The sequence below is a fragment of the Hippocampus guttulatus genome, chromosome 6 (assembly GCF_054856545.1).
Source record: "Hippocampus guttulatus isolate MCC_2025c chromosome 6, RoL_Hgut_1.0, whole genome shotgun sequence".
NCBI classification, from domain to species: Eukaryota; Metazoa; Chordata; class Actinopteri; order Syngnathiformes; family Syngnathidae; genus Hippocampus; species Hippocampus guttulatus.
In genome coordinates, this window is record NC_141266.1 from 4,155,146 (window position 1) to 4,167,145 (window position 12,000).

Here is a 12,000-nt window from a genome sequence, read left to right on the forward strand (position 1 = left end):
TCTTCCCCACTGAGTTGTTTTCCTGTTAGTGTGTTCTATGCCATCTAGGAGTCATATAAGCAAAATATTTGGAAATGTATTTCAGTGAGAACCATATATATATAAATAAAATCCTCGTCTCACCCTTCGGTTGGTGTCCGTCCCTCATTCAGCTCGGGTCCTCTACCAGAGGCCAGGAAGCTTGAGGGTTCTGCGCAGTATCCTTGCTGTTCCCAGCACTGCGCATTTCTGGACTGAGATGTCCGATGTTGTTCCCGGGATCTGTTGCAACCACTCATCTAGTTTGGGGGTCACTGCCCCGAGTGCCCCGACCACCACAGGCACGACTGTCACCTTTACCTTCCAGGCTCTCTCCAGCTCCTCTCTGAGTCCTTGGTATTTCTCAAGTTTCTCGTGTTCCTTCTTTCTGATGTTTCCATCACTTGGGACCGCTACATCCACTACAACGGCTTTCCTCTGCCCTTTATCTATGATCACGATATCTGGTTGGTTCGCCATTACCATCTTGTCAGTCTGGATCTAGAAGTCCCACAGGATCTTCGCTCTGTAATTCTCCACCACCTTCGGAGGTGTTTCCCATTTTGATCTTGGGGTTTCCAGTCCATACTCCACACAGATGTTTCGGTAGACTATGCCAGCCACCTGGTTATGGCGTTCCATGTAGGCTTTCCTGCCAGCATCTTACACCCTGTAGTTATGTGTTGGATCGTTTCAGGTGCCTCTTTGCACAACCTACACCTTGGGTCTTGTCTGGTGTGGTATATCTGGGCCTCAATGGCTCTGGTGCTCAGGGCCTGCTCCTGAGCAGCCAGGATGAGTGCCTCTGTGCTGTCCTTCAGGCCAGCCCTCTCTAGCCACTGATAGGACTTCTTGAGATCAGCCACTTCAGTTATTTGTTGTTCGACTTCTTCCTTTCAAAACTTTGCTGCTGTGAATTGGGAATTTCTCCATTGCGAGACTAATAAAAGTTTTCTTATCTTTTCTTATCTTATGGTCCGGTGGTACATCCCGTGTAGGGGCTTGTCCTCCCATGATGGTCCCTCTTCCAGTGCCTCATCCTCTGTTCCCCATTGTCTGAGACATTCTCCGAGTACGTCATCCATTGGAGCCTTCTCCTTGATGTATTCATGGAGCTTGGATGTTTCATCCTGGACAGTGGCTCTCACACTCACTAGTCCCCGGCCTCCTTTCTTTCGGCGTGCGTACAGTCTCAGGGTGCTGGATTTGGGATGGAACCCTCCATGCATGGTTAGGAGCTTTCGGGTCTGAACGTCCGTGGTCTGAATCTCTTCCTTTGGCCACCTTATTATTCCTGCAGGGTATCTGATCACTGGCAGGGCATAGCTGTTTATTGCCCGGGTCTTATTCTTGCCATTGAGCTGGCTTCTTAGGACTTGCCTCACTCGCTGGAGGTATTTGGCCGTAGCCACTTTCCTTGTTGCCAGTTCGAGGTTGCCATTAGCTTGTGGTATACCGAGGTACTTGTAGCTGTCCTCAATGTCTGCTATTGTTCCTTCAGGGAGTGAGACCCCTTCAGTGCGGACTACCTTTCCTCTCTTAGTCACCATCCGACTACATTTCTCAAGCCCGAATGACATCCCGATGTCGCTGCTGTAGATCCTGGTTGTGTGGATCAGGGAGTCTATGTCCCTTTCGCTCTTAGCATACAGCTTTATGTCATCCATGTAGAGTAGGTGACTGATCGTAGCTCCATTTCTGAGGCGGTATCCATAGCCTGTCTTGACGATTACTTGGCTTAGGGGGTTCAATCCTAAGCAGAACAGCAGTGGGGAGAGTGCATCACCTTGGTATGCCACATTTGATGGGCACTTGGGTAAGTGGCTTGCCATTGGCTTCAAGTCTGGTTTTCCACATCCCCATTGAGTTCGCAACGAAGGCTCTTAGGGTCCTGTTCACCTTATACAACTCCAAGCATTCAGTGATCCATGTATGTGGCATCGAGTCATAGGCTTTCTTGTAATCAATCCAGGCTGTGCACAGGTTGGTATGTCGGGACCTGCAGTCTTGTGCGACTGTTCTGTCAACCAGGAGCTGATGTTTGGCTCCTCTGGTATCTCTTCCAATGCCCTTCTGTGCTTCGCTCATGTATTGATCCATGTGTCCACTTATCTTAGCCGCAATGATGCCTGACATGAGCTTCCGTGTTGTGGAGAGACAGGTTATTGGCCGATAGTTGGATGGGACTGCACCCTTTGAGGGATCCTTCATGATCAGGATCGTTCGCCCTTCGGTTAGCCATCCTGGGTGAATCCCATCCCTCAGCAGCTGGTTCATTTGTGCTGCTAGGCGCTCATGGAGTGCTGTGAGTTTCTTTAGCCAGTAGGTGTGGATCATGTCCGGGCCTGGTGCGGTCCAGTTCTTCATATCTGAGACTCTTTCCTGTATGTCTGCCACTGTTATGGTAACTGGGTTCTGTTCAGGGAGGTTGCTGTGCTCCTCTCTCAGGGTCACCAGCCATTGTGCACTGCTGTTATGTGCAACCTCCTTCTCCCATATGCCTTTCCAGTACCTTTCAGTTTCCAGTCTTGGTGGGTCAGCTCTCTTGTTGTTAGGACCCTGCCACTGAGCGTACACTTTTGCAGGTTGTGTTGCGAACAGCCTGTTTATTCGTCTGGCCTCATTCTCTTTCGTGTACCGCTTTAGGCGGCTGGACAAGGCTTGGAGCCTTTGTTTGGCAGTTTCAAGTGCTTCAGGTATGGTCATCTGGATATATATCTATATATATATAGATATATATCTATATCTATCTATATATATATATATATATAGATCTATATAGGGAGGGACCATCTATATACTGTATATATATATATATATACAGTATATACAAAACGAGCGGAATTATAGTCAGCTTGCCGGGTCCAGACGCGGAGTTGCTGCTGGCTATCTTGCACGCTTCCTTTCCGCTGTCCGCATGGCTCGTGTCAAATTGCTGCTTTACATTTGACCGTTTCATTGATGGTATTTTGCCATTGCAAATCAGACACACCACAGAACCTGTTCTCTCCACAAAGGCGAATTCTTCAGTCCATTCGTCCTCTACTCTCTACCATACTCCTCATCGTTTTTTTCTTTTCGTCATCTTATTAGTTTAGAATTAGCTTTTAGCAAATGACCGAGTGGGCTGACTCAAAAGCGGGTGTTTACCTGTTTCCGCAGCAACGGCCTACGTAGGCCAGTATTATCCAATCAAAATTGCTCCTGGAGCCAACTGCAGCCGTGAACAGGAAATGAGCAGTAAAAAAATTGATGGGTGGATTAAACAAGGGAGAATATTTTGTTTTATCTGCGAGCCAGATGCAATCATCAAAAGAGCCACATATGGCATGCACGCCATAGGTTCCCGACCCCTGCCTTAAAGGGTTCTGCCCGACACTAATTGACGTGTGTATTTGCCAACTCACACTCAAACAGAGAACGACTTTGTGAGCTTTGCGCAGCCATTATGAAATGAAGATAATACCAAAAGCATAGTTAACTGAAGACACACAAGAACAGAATCATGACAAAAACAAATGTCTTTTCAGAATACTTGGGACTACAGTCACACTCATCATATATATCTAAATTGCAAGGGGATGGAATAAAATATCCACATTTCAGACGTTTTTAAATCCAGATCCAAAAGTTATTTCCAGGATATTCTTATAAGTTAAGGTCCTCAGTCATTTAGAACCTTAATTGATTAAACTTCAACTGGATTGGCATGTTACATCTGTTTGGTCAATCCATTTATTATGAATTCAAATAAAATTGGATTGACAATATATTTTGGAATGCTGCTTCGACATAGCGAATCTGAATAAGATGACAGATAGGATATCAGCGTGGACATGAAACAGGAATGGGAATTTTCGGGTACATTTCAATCTTGAACATTTCATGTGGTGGCCAATGCATATACTTTGCAATCTATAGGAAAAAAAGCAAACACTTCCTTTAAAGAATGTTCATCAAATGCTCAAATACGTTGTGTTGTCTGCTGGGGTTTTTTTAAATCTCGATTGTGTCGTTTAGTAACACAAGTTGCTCAAACTCATCTTTTCCCTACAAAAGGAATACTTGGGAATATTCTGACACATCACTGTGTGCTTAGAGCATTTTCCCTCTGAATGGGCTCCAGCAATATAATTCATCCGCTTTAAGATTACAGCACTGTGAACTTTCAGAATGCCTTAAGACTGCACATCCTCTTTAAAACCCCTGCACAGTGCACAGTGGAAGCCTCTCAGGCTAAACCCCTGTAGGAGCCGCATAAAACTTTAGAAGCAATGATAAGTAAACAGGAAAATTATATCTTGTTTGCTACAAAGACCCAGCTTCCCTAAATTGCATATGATTAACCCGCAAAATTGCACCCCCATTTAATTCCATACACTGGCAGAGTGTGTGTGTGTGTGTGTGTGTGTGTGTGTGTGTGTGTGTGTGTGTGTGTGTGTGTGTGTGCGCGCGCCCGCGTGTGCGTCTGTGCATGATGGGTGGTTCGTCGAGGGAAATAGAGAATTAAAACAAATAGACGAGAGGGTGAGAACAGACGTGTGTGTGTGTGTGTGTGTGTGTGTGTGTGTGTGTGTGTGTGTGTGTGTGTACGTGCTTGTGTGTCGGGTGGGGTGCGGTGGGGGTTCGAAGCATACTGTATAACAGTTACCATAGTAACTAAGCCCAGTCCTGGCACTCCAATCATCAGTACTGCAGCAGGAGAACCCCTGCTGAGACACACACACACACACACACACACACACACAGACTCATGAGCAGACATAAACCAAGTATGTGCTGTTTTATCGGTCATCTGTTTACATCAGGATAGCAAAATACACCCACACCCACTCCCACACACACACACACACACACTCGTGTTCACAGGTAAAAGAACCCCTGCTGAGACGGAGTCATACAATTACAGGCAGACAGACAGACAGACAGAAGAACAACCGTAGGTCGAAATTTGCCGCTTTGTCCTTCTTTCAATAATTTGTCGTCTTGAGGTAAGGAGGGTATAGTTAAAGAAGTGTTCCTCTATTTTTCATTTAAAAACAGCACACACTGGGGACAAAAACACAACAGTTCCACTGTCGGCCATTTTCTAATTAATGATCACAAGTTTTCAACTTAATGTCACGGTTCTGGCCAGCAGGTGGCATGAGCGGACTTCGGTGCACACCTGGTGCCAATCTATGATTAGTAAAACTCTGTATTTAAGGACCCCTCGGTTGTGCACCTGTTGTCGGAGTATTGCCTTTGCCTTGCTGCTTCCTTGCTCATAGACTGCTTTTGCTATAGACCTCGTCGTGTTTGGCTTTTGAACTCTCGGTACCAAGTATTTTGTAAGTATGGTTTTTATTTTGTGATTGGCTTTCGCTTGCGTGTATTTGCTACATTGTTTTTTGTTTGCCTTCGCGGTTCTTATTTTCCCCCCTTGCCTTTTGTGCAAGCGCTTTTTGTTATTTGTTTTTGTGCCCTCTGGTCCTTGTTTTGACCAGCACTTTATGTTACTTCTTTGGCAGTGCGATTTTTGTATAGTAAACCCTTTTTGCTACGGAGACCTTGTCTGGTGTCTACACTTCTGGGATCCAAACTTAATTCGGCTAGTCCGAAACATGACACTTAAAGGGGAAGTAAAGTCAAAGATATGTTCTAGGGTCTCTGTACACCTGAGCCTTTTGGCACTGTGATGTAATTTTCAGTTGACAAATAGGAACAAAAGAGAAACCCCCTGAGATAGATACATTTGGGTGTATTTTGATAGTTAATTCATATTCCACAAATGCAAGTATGGTTAGATTAGCAGTAATACATTAGTTTACCTGAGAAAAAAATTACAAGAGCTGAAAAATACACCTTTATATTGATATATTTCACTTTAATGGCAACATTTTCAATACACGGATATGTTCATGTTGGGTCCACCGAGACGTTAATGTGCACAATTTACTGCTGCATAATAGGGACACATTGGACAACAAGGAGTACACAAAGAAAAACAATGCAATGATGCATGGCAAAAATTTGTCGACCAGAAACAGCAAACAAAGTGCACACTGGCATGTTATTCCACAATTTTTACAAAAATTGCACCGACACAAGTTTTTTCGAGCCTCTGTGTGCACACAAACAGGCAGGGATACAATTCCGGGCGATTTAAAGTTGGAGAGGAGATATGCCACGCAGGTGATATTAAAAACAAACACTGTGCCGAGTATTTTCAAGGAGCAAGAAGTGGGAGATGATCTAAAATGCCACAGGGCGGATATGTTTTCCCTCAAATTTTCTGGCAGGCAGGTAGCGGCCTTGTAGGCGTCATGTCCATAATGCGAGCGGAGTCCACGCTCTGAACCTAAGCCGCTGAGGCACCGGACCAAAGCAGTACTGTGATCGTCATCAATGTAAGGTAGGGGGACATATTCATATTAACTGCAGCATTGTCCATGCATGTGTCGCAAGCAAACAACATGCTAATGGGTGCACTTCCTGATCCCACTCGTTCTGCAAAGTGTATTCTGTGCCATCAAAAGACCATACGGCGCTGTATCTTTCACATCACAAGTGGAACCTCAACAGACTTACCTCATAGTATCGGCTGGAAATGATACGGCTTCAGGATTAGTGATATAGATGCGACGAAGCTGTGTGTGTCCAGAATATCATTATGCAGTTTAGTCCAAAGTTGACACACATGAGACATCTAGTGATGTGTTTCATGAACACTGCAGCCAACTATATTTTATTGTCAAAAAGTTTTTAAATTTATTAAATGTATAATGAAGTTAATTGTAGACAAAATATTCACTTTTTACTGTTGCAAATGGCATACATACGTGAAGTATCCATTCAATCAGAATGCCGTGTTTAGACTCTGGGGAAGGATAAAACATATTGTCAATAATATTTTTGTATTCACTTCCCCTTTAGGGCGGATTAGTGGACAACTGGTCCGCCTCACAGTGCAGAGGTGCAGGGTTCGATTCTGGCACCAGCCCTTGTGTGGAGTTTGCATGTTCTCCCCGTGTCTATGTGGATTTTCTCCGGGTACTCCGCCCCCCCCCCCCCCGACCCCATTCCAAAAACATGCATGGCAAGTTAATGGACCACTGTAAATTGCCCCTAGGTGTGAGTGTGAGCGCACATGGTTGTTGGTCTATGTGTGCCCTGCGATTGACTGGCAACCAGTTCAAGGTGTACTCTGTGTATTGCCCTTAAGACAGCTGGGACAGGCTCTAGCACACCCGCTATTGGGACAGGCTCTAGCATGCCCGCTATTGGTGTGGCTGTTTTTTTAGTGTTCTGCCTTTTGTTTCCATTTGTCTTTGTCAACATGGTCATTTGTGTCTTCCAATCAGCTCTCTCAGTCACTCGTGTCTTGTCCAGGTGTTTTTTGTTGTCTCGTCAGTTGGCTTGTATTTAGTTTCCTGATTTCTTTCAGACTTTGTCGGATGGTTGTTTCTGTCACGTTGTCTTGTCATTGCTCCTTGTAGGGTGTTTTGTTTTGGACAGGATTGAAGACGCCTGGTTTCAAACTTTGTTGATTTTGTATTGAGAGTTTCTCCTGTAACCTAGCTGTCACGTTTCTGTTTGCGGTCTGGCCAGCAGGTGGCATGAGCAGACTTTCTGGCACACCTGCTGCCAATCTGTAATTAATAGATTCAGTATTTAAGGACTCCTCCGCCGTACACCTGTTGTCGGAGTATTGTCTATTGCATTGCTGTTCTGCTGTTCATTGACTAGTTGGCTTTAGACCTCGTCGTGATTTCGCTTTGTATTTCTCGGTTCCCATGGTAGAGTAAGTACTGGTTTTGTTTTGTGATTTGGCTTTCTTGCGTGTATTTGTGATGCATTGTTTTTCGTTTGTAGTCGCGGTCTTTATTTTTCTCCCTTGCCCTTTTGTGCAAGCGCTTTTTGTTACTCATTTGATTTGCCTTCTGGTCCTTATTGTGGACCAGCGCTTTATGTTCTCTCCTTATTCGGTGCGATTTGTACATTAAACTTTATTTTTCCTACGGAGACCTTGTTTTCGTCTATGCTTTTGGATCCCCCTAAACTCGGTTTGTCCGAGACTTAACAGAATACTCCGACCATATGGATCCTGTAGACATAAAAAAGGTCATGACTGCCTTGACCAGCCAGGGGCAACTAGTGGGCCAGCAAAGACAAGAGCTCGCGGAGCTCCGGGAGGCAGTCGCCGTCCTGGCTCAGCGGCTTGAAATTTTGTGTTCCCAGATGGAACACACGAGCCCCCGAGAAACACCACCCCCAAGACCACCTACGGTTACAACCGAGACACCATCTTCCCCGATCGTAGGGCGAGAGCCTAATTTCCCCCACGCCCCTCGTTATGGTGGGGAACAGGCACTCTGCAAACAATTTTTACACCAGTGCTCTCTAATATTCGACCAGCAACCTTCTGCGTACGAGAAGGATAGCACCAAGGTGGCGTTCATTATGAGCCTGTTGACTGGTCAGGCGGCGTCTTGGGCAGTGGAAATCAGCGGATTTTCGCAGAGTTTTGTCGCGTGTTTCAACATCCGGTTGTGGGAAGGGAGGCCGAAGGACGGCTATTGGCTATTCGGCAAGGAAGACAATCCGTTGCCGAATATTCCATCTCCTTTCGTATTTTGGCCGCCCGTAGCGGTTACGGGGACCGCGCCCTGTGTGGGTTGTTTCGCCCCGGGTTAAGTGTAGCTTTAAAGGACGAACTGGCTACCTGCGATGATAGCACCAACTTGGAGGAGCTCATCAATCTGGCCCTTGTCATGGACAACCGCATGCGGGAGCGTGAGCGGGTACGCATGGACGAACGGGGAAATACCCGTTTTCAGTCCCGACGTGCAGGTAGTCGGCCGGCTGAACACGAGTCCTGGCGACCATCCGGACACGAGCGTCATTCGTGTTCCGGCCCCGCCGACGCAGAGGAGGAGCCCATGCGGCTGGGAGGCGGACGCTTGGGACCAGAGGAGAGAGAGCGTCGGATTCGGGACCGGGCCTGCTTCTACTGCGGTCAACCCGGACATCGCGTTGCCAACTGTTCCGTGACACCGGCCCGCCCGTCCAGGCGCTCCGAGAACTGTGAGTTTGCACCCGGTATTGAGTCGCGGGAGTCGAGACGGGAGGAGTCCCGGCCGGGACATCCTAATAGACTGGAGCTGGACGGAACTCTCTATGGTCCCTTACGGGCCATTACTATTCGGGCCTTGGTGGACTCGGGGGCGGACAATTGTTTTTTAGACCCCAAATTGGCTAAGGAACTGGGTTGCCCGGTGGAGGAATTGAGAGAAATAAAGCGGGTTCACGATCTGGACGGGCGGCTCTTGGCGGAAGTAAGAAAAATCACCGGGCCAGTAAGACTAAAATTATCGGGCAATCACATTGAATACCAAAGGTTCTATCTCATGCGGTCTCGATCCGTACCCTTAGTTTTGGGGTTGCCGTGGCTGCGAGAGCATAACCCTGTCATTTCCGGGAACGTCCTGCGATCGAGAATTGGGACTCGTTCTGCTATACCCACTGTTTGCGTTCGGCGGCAGAAAATAGAGGGCCGACCCGTAGCGAGCCACCAGAAGTTATTTGTTTGGATAATGTTCCGAGTATTTAGCACGATATGCGCCAAGTATTTAGTAAAGACTGTGCTCAGTCCTTGCCGCCTCACCGGCCCTATGACTGCGCAGTCGACCTGATTGATAACGCCCCACTCCCGAATTCCCGATTATATCAGGTCTCACAGCCGGAACAAGAGGCTCTGAGGGAGTACATCGACAGCTCACTCTCGGCTGGCCTCATTCGGCCGTCTAAATCCCCATTGGGGGCCGGGTTCTTCTTTATCGAAAAGAAAGACAAGTCATGACGCCCTTGTGTCGATTATCGGGGCCTTAACGAAATCACAATCAAAAACAAATACCCACTTCCATTGTTAGATTCGGCGTTCACCCCCCTCCAATCTGCCACCATATTCTCCAAACTCGATTTACGAAGCGCTTACCATCTGGTCCGTATTCGTGAGGGGGGTGAATGGAAGACAGCATTCAAGATGCCGTTAGGGCACTTCGAGTACTTGGTCATGCCATTTGGGTTAACCCAGAGGTGGGCAAACTACGGCCCGCGGGCCGAATCCGGCCCATTGGTCCTTTTAATCCGGCCCGCCGAAGGTCGGTCCACAATTAAGGTTCGATGTGATTGATTGCATTCATTTCAATTGGACTTGTAATGACAGGCATTTCACCGCCAGGTGGCGCATTGACTTGAAGTTGCAGAACACGGGGGGGGGGGGGCGGGGCAATCTTTTCGACCACCTAGGACCTCTGTATCGCTCTACTTCTACTGGTCTGATCACAACCCATCTGCAGAAATGCACAGGCTAAAATAGGTCATCAACAACACTGTCGTCATTTTAAAAAAGTATATTAATACAGTACTTTCATGCTTTTGTTCTGTTGATGTTTGATATGGACTGTCAACAAATGCAGTTTTTTTTTTTTTTTTTAATGTACCATAGCTCGTGCTGACCTGGCCCTTCTGTCAAATTTTAAAAGTCAATGCGGCCCCCGAGCCAAAAAGTTTGCCCACCCCTGGGTTAACCAATGCGCCCGCGGTGTTTCAGTGCCTCATCAATGACGTGTTAAGAGATTTTCTGAACCTATTTTGTTTTGTTTATTTGGATGACATATTAATTTTTTCCCGGACTCTTACAGAACACCAACACCATGTCAGGCTGGTTTTGCAGCGACTATTAGAAAACCGGTTATTCGTAAAAGCAGAGAAGTGCGAGTTTCACGTCGAGTCCATTTCGTTTCTGGGTTTTGTTATCGAGAAGGGTCGGCTGAGAGCTGACGCTGCCAAGGTTTGGCCGTAGTAGACTGGCCCACACCAACCACTAGAAAACAGCTGCAACGTTTCTTGGGTTTCGCTAATTTTTATCGCCGTTTCATCCGTAACTACAGCCAGAGAGCCCTGCCTTTGACCCGGTTAACCTCTGTCAAGATCCCCTTTAGGTGGGACACCGACAACGCGTTTTCAGAATTGAAGAAGGCCTTCACGAACCCTCCGGTATTGCAACATCCTAACCCATCCTATCCTTTCATCGTAGAGGTGGACGCTTCGGAATCAGGGGTCGGGGCGGTATTATCGCAGCGATCCCCAGTCGACCAAAGACTCCACCCTTGCGCCTTCTTCTCTCGTCGTCTCAGTCCAGCCGAAGCCAACTACGACGTGGGAAACCGTGAACTGCTAGCAGTAGTTTTGGCACTACAAGAATGGCGACATTGGCTCGAAGGGACTGAAGAGCTGTTCACGGTGTACACTGATCACAAGAACCTCGCATACATCCGCTCTGCCAAGAGACTAAACTCACGCCAAGCACGGTGGGCACTTCTCCTCACTCGTTTCAATTTCACACTCACCTACTGCCCTGGCTCCAAGAACATTCGACCTCATGCTCTCTCCCATATCCATGACCCCGCGGAGAGGAGCAACGAACCCCAGAGCATTTTTCCTGACCATTGTATTGTGGGGGCACTGAGGTGGGCCATCGAACGTAGGGTCCAGGAGGCCCAGAACAGAATTCAAGTCCCTGCTAGTTGTCCGGCAGGGAGGCTTTTTGTACCCCCACCTCTGCACGCGGAGGTGTTACAGTGGGGGCACACGTCTAAGGTGGCGTGCCATCCAGGGGTGAACTGGACCGTGGAGCTCGTCTCTCAGAGGTTTTGGTGGCCGGAGCTACGGAAGGATACACAGGACTATATCAAGGCCTGCTCCACCTGCGCGTGCAGTAAGGCATCCCACCAACCAGCGGCTGGGTTGCTGCAGCCTTTGCCTGTTCCGTCTCGACCATGTTCCCACATTTGCATGGATTTTGTCACAGGCCTGCCTCCTTCCCGGGGCAAGTCAGTCATACTCACCGTAGTTGACCGCTTCTCTAAATCTGTTCATTTTGTTGCCTTGTCCAAGCTGCCCTCTGCCCTGGAAACCGCCGACCTTCTCGTCAAACAC